Source organism: Brachycentrus maculatus, unplaced genomic scaffold, assembly GCF_059751285.1.
Source record: "Brachycentrus maculatus isolate JH-2025_06_01 unplaced genomic scaffold, ASM5975128v1 h1tg000293l, whole genome shotgun sequence".
Lineage (NCBI taxonomy): Eukaryota > Metazoa > Arthropoda > Insecta > Trichoptera > Brachycentridae > Brachycentrus > Brachycentrus maculatus.
In genome coordinates this window covers 309,721-329,700 of record NW_028281044.1, presented here as the reverse complement: position 1 = coordinate 329,700, position 19,980 = coordinate 309,721, and the positions used below count along the sequence as shown (strand labels likewise).

Here is a 19,980-nt window from a genome sequence, read left to right as displayed (position 1 = left end):
AAACAAATATTATAAAAATATAATACAAATATTACAAATACATGATACAAATTTATAATATGATAACTCAAGCGACTGATTCGTTTAAAACCGCTCACCCCCACCGGCGCGCTGAAGCTCGGGTTTCCGATACCTTTATGTATTTTTCGGAATTATTTAATTTAAAAATAATTTCACAGTTTAGTAAAATGGTTTGTTTGCTATTGGAATAAATTTCTTTTCAAAATATAAGCCATCGAAAAAAATAATAAAGTTCCGCTAGATTTCCAATATAACGCACTGTGCGCCGGACAGTAAAATTCAGCGTAGTGTACAAGCGCTCTATTTCCGATACATTATTTCCCGCTTCATGTATGAGTACCACAGAGTTTACTTGCAAACCACGTTATATTAAAAAATTAAGTTTTTCAGCTAATGGCGGATATCGCTAGAAGATTCAAAATATTTACGTCTATATAACATAATCTGCCAAAATTCGTTAAATTTTGAATAAAATATGATAGAACAATCAATTCTCTTGCAAAACTCGCTAAGACGATCGACAAAATCGACTATCTGAAATCTCTAAAAAACTCTAAGCTTACAAAGTTCCGTAGTGAATCGAAAAAATCGAGCTTCAAAAACGTACTAAAGTTTATGTATTAATTTTAAATCAAACACAGATTTTTTGAGTCTACTAAGTTGTATTTTATTAACAAAAACACATAAAAAACCTACATCCCCCATTAGCTACTGTTGTCTCCCATAAATTATTGCTGCACGTGTTAAAACTGTCACTTAAAATTGTATAGCTACATAAGGACCGTAGTCTATTTGATCTTCACATTCGTTTGATAATGCCCTAACAAGGCGAAACAATTGTCACAATATAATTTTTTATGTGTTTTTGTTAATAAAATACAACTTAGTAGACTCAAAAAATCTGTGTTTGATTTAAAATTAATACATAAATTAAAATGGAGTTCTACAAATTAAACGCCAAGTCAATAAATACGTACTAAAGTGGCCTGGATCGTGGCACATTAAATTTAATGCCTCAAAAAGATTTTTTTAAGAACAACAAAATGAAAATACTGTAGAAGAAACTGATAATAAAGAGAGTTTAATGCATGAAGAAATTAACTTAAGAGTGTAATAATGATTAAAATAGATTTTTGTCACGATGTTGGTTTATTAGCTAATAAATTCATATGAAAACTCACAAGACTCTCGATAACATTCTAAATGAAATCTGTAGAGAACTAAGGGAGAAATTAAGGTTTAATCTTTAGATATTTGAATAGTAGTGTAATGGTCAGCACGCTCGGCTACCGTTCTGGAGGTCCCGGGTTCGATTCCCAAGGGGGGTAAAATAAATAAAAGTGATTTTTTCACTGTCATATTTATTCAATATTACCCTGGACTGGTACCTGAAGCGGTGCACTATGCACCATTGGGGTGCGGATAAGGGTTTTTATTATTATTATATCTTAAATATAAGGATTAACATTTTTATCAGTTTTATCAAATAATTGTTTTTTTGCTTTTTTTAACATTACGTGATTTGCAAGTTGACTACTCATATATCGCTCACTCCTTTCAAGAACGTCATAAATAAAAAACTTGATTTTTCAGGAGAACGTTTTTAAAGTTTTAAAATATAACACAATGTATTAAAAATAAATATGAAGCCACTTACTGAACTATTTACTGTGCAACAGATCTTTTTAGGTAAAACCTGAAGGTTTTTTCTCCATTTGAAAAATATTAAGTATATTTAAAAAAAAATTAAACAATACCATTTCTTCAAAATGCAAAAACAACACTTTTTGCCCTATAGCGGGTAAATATTATGTTAAAAATATGTCTTTTTCTGGGCATTCCGAAAACATGCACAACTGAAAATTGACGATTTTTGATTTATGACGTTCTTGAAAGGAGTGAGCGATATGTACAGTATCTACTCACCGAATTAGACCCACCTTTAATCATTTTTATTTCGGTCGCAATAAAAATGTTACAATTGTTTCTTTTCGGAATGTTTAATATTTTTTAACGTTGAATCTTAAAAATTTGTAAATTCCTCGACTGTTGCCTTTAACCCCGAAGGTTTTCAGGCATCCTTTCTAGGAATTGACTCAAATCATCCTAAAATCCCACTCTTCAATGTCTTAAAAAATATATTGAAAAGACATGGACGAGTGAGGAGAAAATAATTTTTAAAAAAATCGAGTGATGCGTTTTCAGTGTGCCAGCAAAAATAGAGGGAATCATTATCGAAAGGCAGAAATACCAAATATTATTATTAAACCATATCCGCACTAAATAAGAAAATAATGAAAAAAGCACTATCGATAAAATTAAGAAAGGTGTGTTAAGATGGTTTGGACATGTGGAACGTATGAGTGAGAAAAGAACGGTTAAACAAATTTATGAGGTGAATGTAGTTGGAAAAAGATGCAGAGGAAGACCGAGGAAAACTTGGCACAATCAAGTATTTCAAATACTTAAAAGCGGCCGGGTCAGAAATCGTAATAATCGTCGGATATGTGTGAGGAGATGCATGAATGTGGAAGAGGCGAAGAATGTTTGCAAAGACAAAGTGGTTTCTCTACCTACTCCTGCGGGAAAGCGGCGTGATTGTTAGTTTGTAGTTATAGTTAGACAATATGTAGTTGTTTTATTTTTAGTTTGCGCATGTGAGGAGAATGGAACCATCCAGACTCCCCACATCGCACTGTACGGCCAACCCCATGGTAGACGACTCCCGGTTAGACCACCAAAGAGATGGGTCAATAGCTGGGAATCGACGTCACAGGAGACTAATCCCTCTTAAAAACAGGCCGCAAGGCCTATAATAAGAAGAAAAAGAAGAAGAAGAGATTTTAAGTTTACGATTCATTTCCCTTGTTTTATTCGAGAAAATGTGTAAAAAAGAAAGTGGGTCTCATTCGGTGAGGGGACACTGTATATACGATAATATGCACGGCGCCATTTTGTTGATCCCGGCTACGCGAGCGTTCCCGGTTAAATTTAAATATTTCCCCGCTATTTTATAATCCGACGATGTTATTTTAATAATGCCACACGGTTCGGATTAACGCGGCCCGATCTTATTCTCTTTATCCACTTCAAAGTGATTCCGAAGTGGTCGGGGCAACACCTTGTGTTTTGGGTGAGCGTTCATTCATTTTGAAATCCGATAACCCCCCAATTAATCATCGATCCCCAAATCATAAAGCGCCCTGGGCTGTGCATCCAGTTCTGCGCAGGTTCCTACCCGCCAAAAGAACAAATCCAAAAAAAATTAGAACGTTTCGACTATTTAAAACTTGACACCGGTGTCAGGTTTTGAATTGTCGAAACATTCTAAAATTATTCGTTTGAAATTTGTTTTAACGTTTAACTTTCCTGATTTCACCGAGATTTCTCGAGATTTAAAAAAAAACTGTCATATTTTATCGAATTATCATGATAAACTGCAGTGTATTATTTAAATCCACGTTTAATAAATAATCCCCGCGAGTTGTCACGTATTCTAATCGTCACTATAATAAAATAATTCTCGAACATTCTATTTTCTAAATTTGACTTAGGATTCTCAATATTTTTTTCTACACTATGTTATATTATTCATTTTTTGTGTATTATATTTCTTAGCGATTATTAATCGCCCCTTTAAATTTCAAATGAAGAATAAAGTGTTAAAAAATATTTATTTTCCAAATTCGACCGAGATTTTGAAGAATTACTAATGATTTTTTTGTGTTATTGTAAATTTAGAACCTCATAAAATAGTGAAAATTGTGTTAACTTCACAATAAAATAATTCTAAAACGTCCCATTTTCCCAAATTGACCGAGATTTCAAGACATTAAAAAAAAATACATGATATTAAATTACACAATATTATATAATAAAGTGTCATATTTTTTGTGTTATAAATTATGAACCTCGTTATAGGTGAAAAGTGTGTTAATATTCTTTACGCAAATTTGCTTCATTATTAAATAATTCTAAAACGTCCCATTTTCAAAAACTGACCGAGATTTCACGGCATTAAAAAATATATGATATTAAATTACACAATATTAAAAAAAGTCTAATATTTTTTTTGTGTTATAAATTATGAACCTCGTTATAAGTGAAAAGTGTGTTAATATTCTTTACGCAAATTCACTTCATTATAAAATAATTCTAAAACGTCCAATTTTCAAAAATTGACCGAGATTTCAAGGCATTTAAAAAATACATGATATTAAATTACATTATAAAAAAAGTGTAATAATTTTTTTGTGTTAAAAATTATGAACCTCGTTATAGGTGAAAAGTGTGTTAATAATATTCTTTACGCAAATTCACTTCATTATAAAATGATTCTAAAACGTCCCATTTTCAAAAATTTCAAAAATTGGAAATAAAGCATAAGAGTAAAGATGAAAGTAATCTGAATGCAGTCGAAATGCGATCCCTCTGTGCGCAAAAACGATGTATGATTGATGTTCAAATGGCGATATAAGGAAAAATACAAGGGTGTGATAAGCATTATCGATAAAATTAAAAAGATGCGTTGAGATGTTTTGGACACGTGGAACGAATGAGCGAGGAAAGAACAGTAAAAAAAATAAGGTGAATGTATTTGAAAATGGGAGCAGAGAAAGACCGAGGATGATTTGGCATGGTCAAGCATTGTTTTTCAAATACTTGGGCGAGACAGGTCAGAATTCGAGATAATCAACGCGTATGTATGAGGAGATGCGTCAATGTGGAAGAGGCTAAGAATGTTTTTTTTTTAAGGCAGTGATGAAGCGTTCTATTTGCTATTTTGTTTTTAATGTTGAAAGCATTAACTTTGTGGATCATATGATATATTATTTTGAGAAATAAAAAGACTTTGTTTTTTGAACCACTCACATTTTTATTAACAACCAACTAGTTTCGGCAACAACCTGTCGCCCTCTTCAGGGTTTATAAATATATAATAGTCATAAATTAAACCCTAAAGAGGGCAACAGGTTGTTGCCGAAACTAGTTGGTTGTTAATAAAAATGTGAGTGGATCAAAAAACAGAGTCTTTTTATTTCTCTAAATGATATTTTACATTTGCTTTGCCTAGTTCTGCAGAAACGGCGTGATGTTTATAAGAATTTTTCCGCAAATAGAAAATACATTATCGTTTGAAAGTATTAAGTAATGTACCTGCAATGTATGCAAGACAAAGTAAATATTAATTTTATTATGTATTTATTTGTTCATTCGTTGTCTTAAAGCAATTAATGCAATCCATTCAGATTTATTATGCTCGTATGTGTAATTATAGCAATTAAAGTAATAATAAAATTGTTTTGTTATTTTTTTAATTGAACAAGACAGTAAGTGGTGATTTTGAATTACTTCTTAATCCTTGCTTTTATTATTATCTTCAACGACTGCCACGGATTTTTTTACGATTCTTAAGAGAGAACTGTAAAAATAAAAATAAAAATATTTATTTTATTTTCATCAATGTTTTTTTTACAAATCTTTGTGGCACATTTTATAAACTTTATAAAATAAAAATACCTTGTTTTTTTTTAGCGAGTGTTTTCGCCTAGAGTTTTCACTCATGAATTACATGAAATTATTACTTATAACCCTTATCCGCACCCAATGGCGCATAGGGCACCGCATCGAATTGACGTAGTGTTATCTTGATCATTACTTACATGAAGGCAAGGTGATCACTCTTGCGCTTCATGAACCAGTCCAGGATAATATTAAATAAATATTACAGTGTAAAATCACTAATATTTATTTTCACCCCCCCTGGGAATCGAACCCGGGACCTCCGGCACGGTAGCTAAACACGCTGACCATTACACCACGGAATTAAATTATGAAATTATAGTAACTTATGAACTCATGAAATTATAGTAACTTTAAACATAAAGAATAAATCCACTCACGAGTAGGCATAGACTATAAAACTTAAAAAATTGAAGCGTGGTTAGGGTCATGATAAGCGATGTTGCATAAGCCGTAGCTAGACTTCAGAGTCACTTGGACGTTAGGTAATTAAAAAAAAAAGACAACCTTGTTTTTAACCACTTTTTATTGGTACATTTTTCTCCGACTGATTTTGACAACAACGTTGTCATCATCAGGGTTAAACATGTACATTTTGAACCCTGATGATGACAAGGTTCTTGTTGAAATCTGGAGAAAAATGTATCAATAAAAAAGTGGTTAAAAACAAAGTCGTTTTATATCTTATAAAGTACAAAATATATACGGTGGCAAAAAAACGCTTACATCAACACTATCTAGTAGCAAAAAACCTCGGAGACTTTTTTATCACCTTTTTTTTATATTACAACATTTTTGGTGTGTCTAAATAATTGTTAACAAATCTAGGTTATCTCCAATTATAGGAGTTATTTATCATATTCCTTTTTTGACATCTCAACATAGAAGAAGAATATGGAAGTCTGGGCATTCTTCGTCTCACCAATAGATGTCATTAGTGAAAGTTCTAGTGATTCTTGTGCAATGATTCAAAATTGGATCATATATATATATATATATATATATATATATATAGAACTTCCAAGAATTTGAGTAGTGTGGTTATCAATCATGGGTAGAATTGGTGGATGTTACACGTGTGTAAAGTTATCACTTAAACCAGCCTATGACGGCCATAAGCCCCGTAAATGCCTAAACTTCCATATCATTCTTTATATTCTTCATCTATGTTGAGATGTCAAAAAAATGAAAAATTTTAAAGTAGCATTGTTGTATTTTTAATCACTGGTTAATATGTTCAAAAAAAGTTTTTGAAGAATGTTCTCAAAGGATGGAAAAGTGGATAAAGGTATTGAGAGAACAGTTAATTCAGGCAAAATAATAAACGGTGACCACTTTCACTTAAACCAGCCAATGACGGTCGTAAAACCCGTAAAAACCCAGACTTTCATATTCTTCTTCTTTTTTGTTGAGATGTCAAAAAAATAATACCTATTATATGTATTAAAATCGGTTCTCCATCCACACTGCCAAAAATTTAAAGTTACCGATGAAAAAGTTTGTTTTTATCGAACAAAAGTAATGTTAAAATTATTTTCATCTGTAATTCCTGTCCATCTGGATTTGCTCTCCTTACGGATAAATCTAACGATTTATTTATCAATATTATGCTAGCAATATTTCATCGAAACGTTTCACGCGTCATAGAGGAAACATGGTACACGTGTTTCGCATCCTACGGCACAATTTTCGTAACACCGGCATCCATTAACTCCTATAAATAATCCAAGAGCCGACATTTCTTGAATTTTTCATTAAAATATCGCTGCAGTTCAGAGAAATTCTGAAAAGTGTCGCGGGATTGAGAGCGTGTGGGAACAACGATACTTTGGTCCATCGAGATATTTAAAATGACACTTTTGAGGTGACAGCTCATATAAAAATATCGATGGGGCTATTTTCGTGTGGTTAACTTCTTGGCTCACTCTGGAGGGGAGAGTCAAAATGCATCCGGGATGTGAATTATTTTCTTCTGCTGCTACTACTACCACCGTCACGCCGTTTCTCCGCAGGGATAGGCAGAGAGGATGGAATGCCACACCCTTCGCCTCGTTTACGTCCATACATATCGCTCACTCCTTTCAAGAACGTCATAAATCGAAAAACATGATTTTTCAGGAGAACGATTTTAAAGTTTAAAAATATAATATGTACAATGTATTAAAAATAAATATCAAACCACATAATGAACTTTTTACTGTGCAACAGATCTTTTTAGGTAAAACCTGAAGGTTTTTTCTTCATTTGAAAATTATTTAGTGCATTTAAAAAAATAATTAAACAATACCTTTTCTTCAAAATGCAAAAACACTTTCCGCTCTGTAGCGGGTAAATATTTAGTTAAAAATATACCTTTTTTGCTGGGATATAGAACATTTTCTGGGCATTCTGAAAACATGCACAAGTGAAAATTGACGATTTTTGATTTATGACGTTCTTGAAAGGAGTGCGCGACATAGTCACACATGCCCTGCGTTTACATCAGGGTTAAACAGTTCATGTTTAACCACGATGATGACAAGGTTCTTATCGAAACCAGCAGGAGAAAAAAGTACCAATAAAAAGTGGTTAAAAACAAAGTTGTTTTTATTTTGTAAGCATGTTGTAACAGATCGTAAAAACTCATAATATTGCAATAGAAAAACACTTGTTTTTTACCGCTTGAGTTGATTTTATTATAACGACTAGTTTCGGAAGCTATGCTTCCATCTTCAGATCTAAATATAACTAACTAACTAACTAACCATCACGCAGCTTCCCCACAGGGGTAGTCAGAGAAAATCGAACGCCACACCACTCTGTCTTTGCAAACATTCTTCGCCTCTTCTACATTCACGCATCTCCTCATACGTACCCGACGATTATTACGACTCCTGACCCGGCCGCTTTCAAGTATTTGACATACCTAATTGTACCAAGTTTTCCTCGGTCTTCCTCTGCTTCTTTTTCCAAAATATGAACTGTTTATAATTAGATCTTAAGATGGAAGCATAGCTTCCGAAAATAGTAGTTATAACAAAATAAACTCAAGTGGTAAAAAAACTAGTGTTTTTCTTTTACAATTACATCATGTCCTACCACAAAGTGAATGCCGAAATAATAAATTATAAAAAAAAATAAAAAAATGTACTAAATATTTTCAGCACTGAATAAATTTTTCGGCATGAAGCTCATTTCCCTGAACTGTTATTTCGACTTTCATAAATGCAAATAACGAGAATTCACTAATTTTATATTACCGTAATCCTTGCCAACATTCCTTGCCCGTCGCAGAAATACATATTCATGAATATCGTCTGATTTAACGGTCACCCGTGTTTACATCGGATAATTTGACAATATTAGCATTTTTAGAGAACTTTAATCTACTTACCTAATTCACAAATAACCTAACTTAACCTCACATAATATTTTACAAACTGACAGGACGACAGAAAGATGTAAGTAATGTGTAATGTCTAAAAGCCGATGAAAGGTGTCGGTCTAAATCCCTGACATAAAAATTTCGACCTCTCGAAATCCCGACAAATATCCCACGCGTGATTAATATATGAACAATATATAATTACTGGTACGAGGTTTTTGCAGTGGCGAATTAAAAATTATAGTTTTCTCAAATTGGTATGAAACACGTATCATTTTACAATTTTTTGAGTATGTCCAAATAAAAGCTAAAAAAAAATTAAAATGTTATTTCTTGCGCTTCTTATGTATGTGATTATACCATAATCCAGGATTCGGACCTCACACACAAATATAAACAAGTACCTCACAACAAATATCAATATAGATGTCTCTACTGAAATTCTAGTCAATCCAAGCACTATGTCTCGAATTTGAACAGTAGGTATATATATATAGAAGTTCCAATAATTTGAGTAGTGTGGTTGTCAATCATTGGTAGAATTTGTGAATATTACATACACGTATGTAAAGTTATCAATTAAACCAGCTTATGACGGTCGTAAGCCCCATAAATGCCTAGACTTCCGTATTCTTCTTCTAGGTGAAAGGTATTCTTCTCCCCAGGTCTCCATCGCAGAATTATTGGGGTCCCTGCCTACACTGGGTGACTTCTAGAAAATTCTGTGGTGTTTTTACTAACTTTACTTATTTAAATTGGCAGTGACAGGGACATTGAAAGCTTGAATATAAATTCATAGTAAAATCGGGATGAATTTTTTTTCAAATTTTCTATAATTTTCTTAACTATGTTCATATCAACAAAAAATAATTGCTTTGCAAGAGAAGGTTTTGTACATTTTTGAACAAAATATTTCGATAGAGACAATTGGGCGAGTGTTGCCCGATATAGAGGTATCAACACCATCTAGTGGCAAAAAAACTTCGGATATTTTTTTATATGGCCTATTAAATTTAAATAAAAATTATTGTGTATTTTTAAAATTCGTTTCTATTAACTCTTTTATTTTCAAAACCACATGTATTTCGAAGAAAAACTATTTTCTCCTTACAAAAAACAGTGTTTTCAGAATAAATTCCATTACGAAAATGTTACCTGGGTTTACAACATTTTGAGTGCGTCCGAATACTTGTTTAAAAATCTGAATTATCTCTAATTATATGAGTCATTTTTCATAAAATTTTTCGGCAAGTCATTAAAGATGAAGAAGAATATGGAAATGCCCAGACTTCCATATCCTTCTTCATCTTTGATGAGATGTCAAAAAAAAGTTTAGAAAACCAAGTTGCGATTTATCATATATTATACTAGATCTAAAATATACTATATTGAATGAGTGAGGAAAGAACGGTAAAACAAATTTATGAGGCGAATGTAAATGGAAAAAGAAGCAGAGGAAGACCGAGAAAAGCATGGCACGATCAGGTATGCCAAATACTTGAAAGTGGTCAGGTTAGGAGTCGTAACAATCGGCGGGTATATTTGAGGAGATGACCAAACGTGGAAGAAGGGAAGAATGTTTGCAAAGACAGAGTGGTGTGGCGTTCTATTTTCTCTGCCCACCCCTGCGGGGAAGCGGTGTGTTGGTTAGTTAGTTAGTTAGTTACCTAAATATCCAAAGCGTGGTGCCTTTTTAATGCCACCGTACTCCAAAGGGTTGAGAAGAGCAACATTGTATCGAAGCATTTAAATTCTTAATTGAAAAGCTATACGAGTGCGGCGATATCTTTTGTTTTATGCGTCACACTCGAGCAACGTCCAATTTGTGACTGTCTAGCGCATTTCAAGGGACATTAGCGAAAACGACGCTAGTGCGTAGACAACATCGATTAATAAAACTATTCTAGTATTCGATTTGGTGATCGTTTATGTGGAATTGTGATCTTCCGTATCACGCTGGTTGTCTGTAAGACATGCTTCAAGTCTCCTGTCAGATTCCCGGCTGATTCGATATACGTAATCAAAGGTTGCTTGTCGTATAAAAATTCAGCAATCTCTAATCGAACCGTTTGTGTTTATACGTACAGGGTGTCCAGTAATCCTACGTATTCCTTTTAAAGGTGTTAGGCCAGCTTATTTACCAAAAAATGAAAATGTGACCTCAGTAAAGTGCCTTAGTTTTTCCGATATTTCCAATTTTATGAACTTCCTGAACATCTACGACTTGGATCAGTTTTTTGGGTGCCACTTTTTCGTTTTTTCATATTTTTAGATTCTAATTTTTGTTTCATAATACTGAGTAAGTATTGATCATATCCAAAATATTACCAATACTGGCTTGCTTTGGCGGAAAAAATGTATTAATGGCCCGTCAATGATTTAAAAATAAATGTTTAGGTGACTTTGACTCTTCACTCTGAAAAAAATATATATGACGCCAACCTGGCAAGTTTTAAATTTTAAAAGATTGTTCTATTTATATCATTTTAAAAGCACTATTAAACTTACTTTATTTTACTTTAAAAAAATAGTTTTTTTAATGCAAAAAGAACTGATTTAATAATTATTTCATTTATTACGAATTCCGATGTAAAGAATTGCTTTGTTTCAGTAAAGTGAAAAACGTTTGAGTTAATTTTTATGTTATTGTGAAACATAAATTAAATACCTAAAATATGAAAATTTGAAGACGTGGCATTCAAAAAACTGATCTAAGGGGTAGATTTTCGGAAAATTCATAAAAGTGGAAATATCTGGAAAACTTAGGCACTTTTACTGAGGTCATATTTTCATTTTTTGGTGTTAATATACTTATACATAAACAATTAAGAGGTACAACATTTTGAGTGTGCCCAAATATTCACAAAATCTGGATTATCTTCAATTACAGGAGTTATTTTCATATTATTTTTTGACAGCTCATCAAAGATGAAGAAGAATATGGAAGTCTGGGCACTTACGGGGCTGACGACGGTCCGTCAGCCCCGTAAATGCCCAGAATTCCAAATTATTCTTCATCTTTGATGGGTTTTCAAAAAATAATATGAATTAAGAAGTAGACTCAAATCAGTATTTGATATAAATATTAAATATTAAAACGAAGTTCTACAAATTTAACGCCAAATCAATATATACATATACTTACATTATACATTGATTTTTATAAATATACTCGTAAACCACTTTATTTATCGTAGAGAGATTAAGATTTTGACCAGCTGATTATTCCGACTCCTGACCTGACCACATTCAAGTATTTGAATTACTTGAACATGCCAACTTTTCCCGGCCTTCCCCTACTTCTATAAATTCGCTCTACTCATTCCATTCACACTCCTTAACTATCTCAACACACCTTTCTTAATTTGATCAATAATGCTTATCTCAGCCTTGCGTTATTTCCTCATATCACTATTCTAATATCTATCGTCGTCGTTGTAATATTTTAAGTATTTATAATATCGACTGTATCGACAGGCGCCGTGGTGTAGTTGGGTATACGCTCAACTGCGAAACTGGCGTCGCGGGTTCGATTCCCGCCAATTGCAAAATGAATTCAAGAAAGATTTATTTTCAATTGGTCAAAGTGCTTGTGGTGTATTTTTCACATTTACCTTCCCTATCCTTACTATCCTTCCTGCGACAAGCATCTAAAATAGATGCTTTGCGGGTTATTCTTTAAAAAAAGAAATAAAATCTTAATTCGGCAGTTATTTTGTCGTAACATCTATTAAGTAATATGTAGCAAGAAATTAAACTAAAACGCTAGTGACAGTGTAGTGACTTTAGTCGGATTATCCAAATATAATTGGCTTTTAATTGTATTTTTATAAAACTGGAAAGTCGCCAAGTCGGGCTCTATTAAGTCGTAGGAAATTGTGAATAATTCTGTGCCAAAATATTTACTTGTTTTTTTTTTCATAAATCTCGATACTTCTTTTTACATAACGGTTGCAGTTTTTCTTGGCTTTCAATTTATTTAAAAAATTCTACGATTTTATGAATTTTTTTTTTTTCATAATTATTTATTTATAATTTCGATACTTATTTTTATACAAGGGCTGCAGTTTTCTTGGCTTTCAATTTATTTTAATGGTAGATCTTGTGAAAAAAGTGTTTTTTGTATTATATATTTAAAAATGGAAAGTTCTCATATCGTCTCCCAAATACAGAACTACTACATTACAATTTATAATGTTCAACTAATTATAAATTGTGGAATTATTTAATTGGATTTATTATTGTTGTAAAGCTGTGTAATTGCCGAACAAACAAAATAAAAATAAATTATCCATGGAAGTAATAAAGGTGTGTTAAGATGATTTGGGTGTGTTAATCGAATGAGTGAATAAAGAACAGAAAAAGAAATTTATGTGGCGAAAGTATTTTAAAATAGGAGCAGAGGAAGACCGAGTACTGTTATCTAAATTTATAAATAAAAATGTAAAAAATGACGGATGTTTTTATCTGTGACAGGTAAAAACATGCTTTTTTGTGTGGCAACATTACTCATTGCGGACAGCGAGCATCCTGTCAGCTGCTTTTAGCATTTTAAATTTTTTAGATTGCATCGTTCATTCGAAGATTTTTATATTTTACTTGGTTGCACTGTAAAGTTCATCATAACGTTTGAAAAATGTCTATTTTTTCCGTTTATTCACATAATAGCGTAGTTGCGTATAGAATAAAATTTCTAACATAAAAATGTTTACATTTTAATTCATATACATTTTTCGAAACGAAGATATAAGAAAAAATGTAGGGCTGAACGAGGAATAATTTAAGAGATAAGAATACTTTTTTAAGGTGGTATGGACAAGTGGAGCGAATGGATAACGAGAGAATGACTAAAAAAACACATGTGGTATATGTGAGTGGGAGAACAGAACGAGGACGGCCGAAAAATACTGGAACCTTAAATCTGGTGGTGTCAAAAGTCTGCGTAATCGGAAGGCATGTATGACTAGATGTATGGATGTGAAGAAGGCGAGGAGTCTATGTCGGGACAGATGAGTGTGGCGTCCCATCCTCTCTGCCTACCGTGATGGTAGTAGCAGTAGTAGTAGTAATTTTCTTTGAAAGGTACATACATGACTAAACTAAAGCCTAGAAAAAATATAGGAATGCAAAGAGTATTTAACAACGCGTTTTATTTACCTCAGATTACCACTTATCTTTATTCTCAGTACAGAATAATAAAAATGTTTTCTGTTCTAAATACAATGATTTCTTCGTACGTAAATGAGATCAGATTTTTCTTCATTTTAAATTCATTTACATTTCACAATATGCTATAATTACGAGTAAAAAAAATAATAAAATTAATACAAAAAAGATCCCACAAAGCCATGGCCTATGTGTGGGCATACATTGTATTTTAATTTATTATTAGATTAAAACCAATATTTTTAGCTTTTCCACTTTTTTATTTGACCAGCGACCGGGTTTCGTCGTTACCGACATCATCAGACTGGTTTTCATCATCATCAGACCAGTCTGATGATGTCGGTAACGACGAAACCCGGTCGCTGGTCAAATAAAAAACTGGAAAAGCTAAAAATATTGGTTTTAATCTAATAATAAATTAAAAATGCAATTCCATCACGAAGTGTCAGTGGATAATATAAATCCATTGTATTTTAGATTATATCAGAAATAAAATTAAATTAAAAGTGCTAATATAAAGTGTCAGGTTGTGGTCCCGTGGTTAGTGTCGCGGACTCTTAAGTCAGAGTTTCTCGGTTCGAATCCACTCTACCACGATTTGATACCTATTTCTTATAATGAGCTGCTTAGGCTCACAGAAATAGTACGAAATTGAAAATATTCGTATAAATAATAAAAACACAAATATTTCTCTCTTTTTTAATTAATTTAAAACTACAAATATTTGATTTTAACAGAAATAAAATAAAAAATCAGAAAGATGAAAACGAAAATGTTATCAAATATGTACTACACGAATTATTCGTTTCTTGATGCTATCTCTCAATGCTTATCTCAGCCTTGCAAAAATATATTACCTAGCTAATTTTCATCATCTTCTTCTAGCCCTTTTCCGCAACCAATGATACATAGGACACTGCATCATATTAACGGAGTATTGTCTTGATTAAAAATATAATAATAAAACCTTTATCCGCACCCCAATGGTGCATAGGGCACTGGGTCATATAAACGCAGTGTTATCTTGATCGTTTACACATGAAGGAAAGGTGATCAGCCCTCCGCTTCAGGTACCAGTCCAGGGTAATATTGAATAAATATGTGAGTGAAAAAATCATATATTAATTTGGTCCCCCCCTAGGAATCGAACCCGGGACCTCCAGAACGGTAGCCGAGCGTGCTGACCATTACACTACGGAGGCGGACAATGATGATTAACAATATTAATATTATATTTCGCTCACTCCTTTCAAGAACGTCATAAATCAAAATACTTGATTTTTCAGAAGAACGATTTTAAAGTTTAAAAATATAACACAATGTATTAAAAATAAATATCAAGCCACTTATTGAACTTTTTACTGTGCAACAGATCTTTTTAGGTAAAACCTGAAGGTTTTTTCTACATTTGAAAATTTTTTAATTTATTTATAAAAATAATTAAACAATTCATTTTCTTCAAAATGCAAAAACTACTTTTTCTGCCCTGTAGCGGGTAAATATTAAGTTAAAAATATGCGTCTTTTGCTGGGATATAGTACATTTTCTGGGCATTTCGAAAACATGCATAACTAAAAATTGTCGATTTTTGATTTATGACGTTCTTGAAAGGAGTGAGCGATATAACCTAGCTTATTTTCATATTATTCTTCTAGCCCATTTCCACACCCAATGATACATAGGACACTGCATCATATTGACGGAGTATTGTCTTGATTAACAATATTATATATTACATATATATTAGTATTGTTAATGCAGAGAATACTCCAAGCCATATTTATTTTGAAATGAGGGTACTAGCAGTAAGATAAGTCGTTCCAATAAATCAACAAAAGGCGTCTGTGAGTTCGCGCCAACCGCTAAAAAACAAAGCGCACACGTGTTCATTTGTCTTAGGAAATGGCGGGGAAATATGTGAAGCGGTCGGTTAAGTAAGTCGACCGGCTGCCGGATATGCCGGCAAAATTAAATACATAAATCCATCCCACATTAGTGTACTGAAATAGTGACCAGTTAATCTAAGGGGAGGGGACATATACATATTTTAAAGTATAGTCATTTCTCGAAGGGTAAATCGTATAATTGTTGGCACCCGCCCCAGTTATTGGCATCTGTTTTCAAAAGTGTCTAAATATTACCGAACATCGGATGTGACTTGAAATTTTAATATCTACCGCGCTTGGTCCCGGGTTTGATTCTTAGGGGGGAGTTGGATTTAAGTGATTTTAAGGTCTTATTTTAATTTTATAAAACCCTGGGCTGGTCCCTGAAACGCAGGAGTAATCACCTTGCCTTCATATAAGTAACGATAAATATACCACTGCGTCAGTATGATGCATTGCCTTATGCACCATTCGGTGCGGATAAGGGTTAGAAGAAAAGAAATGCGCAATACGAAATCACATTAGTGATTGGCGTGAATTTAAATAATCGAAACCTAAAAAAACGATTAAAGTAATGATTTTTTTAAAGTAAGTATTAATTCAATTACGTTGTTATTAAATTGCCCATTTCAAATTTGAATGTCCATTAGTATGAAAGGTTTTTTTTAATTCAAGACCGCTGAAAACGATATTTTTAACTGTCAATATAAATGCCATGACAACCATGGGCAAAACAGCTTTTATAAAAAATGCAGAAAAAACCGTGTTTTCATTCATTGTGTTATCAATCATACAATGAAAATCATTTGTAATTTCCTGTAAAATTGTGAGCGATTAGTTTGAGAATGTTTTTTTTACTCTTTACAATACATTAAAAGTTTGAGAACATTATATCTTGAGTAATTTTGTTACAAAGTATCTAAATAATTTGAAATCAAGTTGGCACACTGGGGGTATTAATAGCCCCATCGCTTGTATTAATAATGGCTCAAAACACGAGGAAAACGGTACGTGCTAGCACCCATCTGATCTGGTAATTAATATGACAGGCCCGTATTAAATATATATTTAGCATACTTATACATATTTCCATGTGCGCAACGTTCTAAGTAGAATATATATATATATACATATACATATACATATACATATACATATACACATACATATACACATACACATACACATACACATACACATACACATACACATACACATACACATACACATACACATACACATACACATATATACATATATACATATATACATACATATATATACATATATACATATATATATATATATATATATATATATATATATATATATATATATATATATATATATATATATATATATATACATATATATACATATATATACATATATATACATATATACATATATACATATATACATATATACATATATACATATATACATATATACATATATACATATATACATATATATATATATATATATATATATATATATATATATATATATATATATATATATATATATATATATATATATATACATATACATATATATATATATATATATATATATATATATATATATATATATATATATATATATATATATATATATATATATATATATATATATATATATATATATATATATATATATATATGTACATATATCGCTCACTCCTTTCAAGAACGTCATAGATCAAAAATCGAAAATTTTCAGTTGCGCATGTTTTTAGAATGCCCAGAAAATGTACTATATCCCAGTAAAAGAGGCATATTTTTATCTCAATATTTACCCCGCTACAGGGCAGAAAGTGTTGTTTTTGCATTTTGAAGAAAAGGTATTGTTTACTTATTTTTTAAATATACTAAATATTTTTCAAATGGAGAAAAAACCTTCAGGTTTTACCTAAAAAGATCTGCTGCGCAGTAAAAACTTAATAAGTGGCTTGATACTTATTTTTAATACATTGTATTATTGTATATTCTTAAACTTTAATAACGTTCTCCTGAAAAATCAAGTATTTTGATTTATGACGTTCTTGAAAGGAGTGAGCGATATGTATATGTATTTTTTTAAAATATATTTTTATTTATTTCATAGATAAATACATTTTTTTCCATATGTATTACGGCTCTTTAGGCATGGCCTGTGTTGAGCCGAAATACTTACATGTTAATACAATAGTTTATTTTTATTATTAGTGTTTTTTTTATTATTATTAGATCATATACATTACATACTATATATTCAAAACAATTTACAGTATAAATGTTTTGCAATAAAATAATTACACCTAGACTTTAGTAACATATACTTTAATAATATTTAAATGGTGCACAGGGCACTGGATCATATCAAATCGTTTTTATCTTGATCGTTAACACTTTTAAAAGCAAAGAACTTTTTGTTTTGACGTATGCAAGATCCGAGCCCCAGAATATTTTTACACACTAGAAAACGCCTGAAAACACGATTTTAAATTTTTTGTGAAGCTAATAATTTGGGCAGTTATTTTTATTTACAACATTTTCAGTGTGTCGAAATTCTTCTTCAAACCCTTATCTGTACCCCAATGGTGCATAGGGCACTGTATCATATAAATTTAGTATTATCTTGTTCGTTAACGCATGAAGAAAATGTGATCGATCAGCCCTGCGTTTTAGGTACCAGTCCCAGGGTAACCTTGAATAAATATAAGAGTGAAAAAAATAATATTTATTTGCCCCCTCCTTCCGTGTGAATCAAACCCGGGACCTCTAGTACAGTTGCCAAGCGAACTGACATTTCACTACGGAGAAGGAGAAAAATACCCTCTTCTGGTATTTATAACAGTGGTATTATTTTTGACATCTCATCAAAGATGAAGAAGAATATGGAAGTCTGGGTATTTATGGGGCTGACGACCGTAATAGGCTGGTTTAAGTGATACTTTACACACGTGTAACATTCACCCATTAACATTCACCCTTTAACAGTAACCCATTATTGACAACCACACTACTCAAATTCTTGGAAGTTCTATATATGTGAACCAATTTCGAAAAGTTGCTCTTGAATCACTAGAACTTCTCTAGAGACATTTATTGGTGAGATGAAAATAATATGAAAACTAACTCGTATAGTTGGAGATAATCCAGATTTGTGAACAAGTATTTGGACACATTCAAAATGTTATAAACAACAGTGGGTTTAATAAATAAAACTAAAAAAAATTTTAAAACGGATAGAATTTCTTTTTATTTTTACATCTTGCCAATAGATATCTCTAGTAAAGTTCTAGTGATTCAAGAATAAGGTTTCTAAATTGGTTCATATATATATATATATAGAACTTCCAAGAATTTGAGTAGTGTGGTTGTCAATAATGGGTAGAATTGGTGAATGTTACACGTGTGTAAAGTGATCACTTAAACCAGCCTATGACGGTCGTCAGCCCCGTAAATGCCCAGACTTACATATTCTTCATCTTTGATGAGATATTAAAAACTAATATGGATAGAATTTCATTTTTAGATTTGTCAAAATTATTCTCAGGTCAGGTCAGGAGTCTGAATAATCTGCGGGAATGTATGAGAGGGTGTATGAACATGGAAGAGGCGAAAATTTTATTCTGGTGTGTTTTTTTTCTCTCTCTGCCTATCCCTGTAAAAGCGACGTGATATTTAAATAGTTAGACTTTTTTCATTTCAGTCTTAGTTTCCTCGAAAGATTTTTTGATTTATAGCTTGTTTCTGCTGTAAACTATTCACGGGTCCACTGTTGATCCAGTTCGCCTCATTAAGCCCGGATGATCTATCAGAGGATGTGTAAATCATGTCGAGACACGTTCTACATAGGTAAAATAACTTTGGCATTTGTGTATATAACACACGAACAGATTATCCTATAAATCATCTGGCTACCTCCACATCAAAGTCGAGCGACGTTAATTGTGATTTGAATAAGCGGGAATTATATTATCACTTACGTTAAATGTTACCTGGGTTTATAGAAAATTATGTTTATTTATTT

General features: G+C 31.9%; 1 protein-coding gene across 2 annotated transcripts in view; it reads left to right on the top strand.

The window, feature by feature from the left end:
- The first annotated feature begins 3,112 nt into the window (after nucleotides 1-3,112).
- cher (filamin A protein cher) overlaps nucleotides 3,113-19,980 on the top strand; it is a 106,700-nt gene continuing 89,832 nt past the window's right edge. For both annotated transcript variants that reach the window (XR_015838254.1, XM_088267333.1), the window contains exon 1: nucleotides 3,113-3,154. The gene's annotated coding sequence lies outside the window, so the exon portion shown is untranslated. The remainder of the gene's footprint in view (nucleotides 3,155-19,980) is intronic.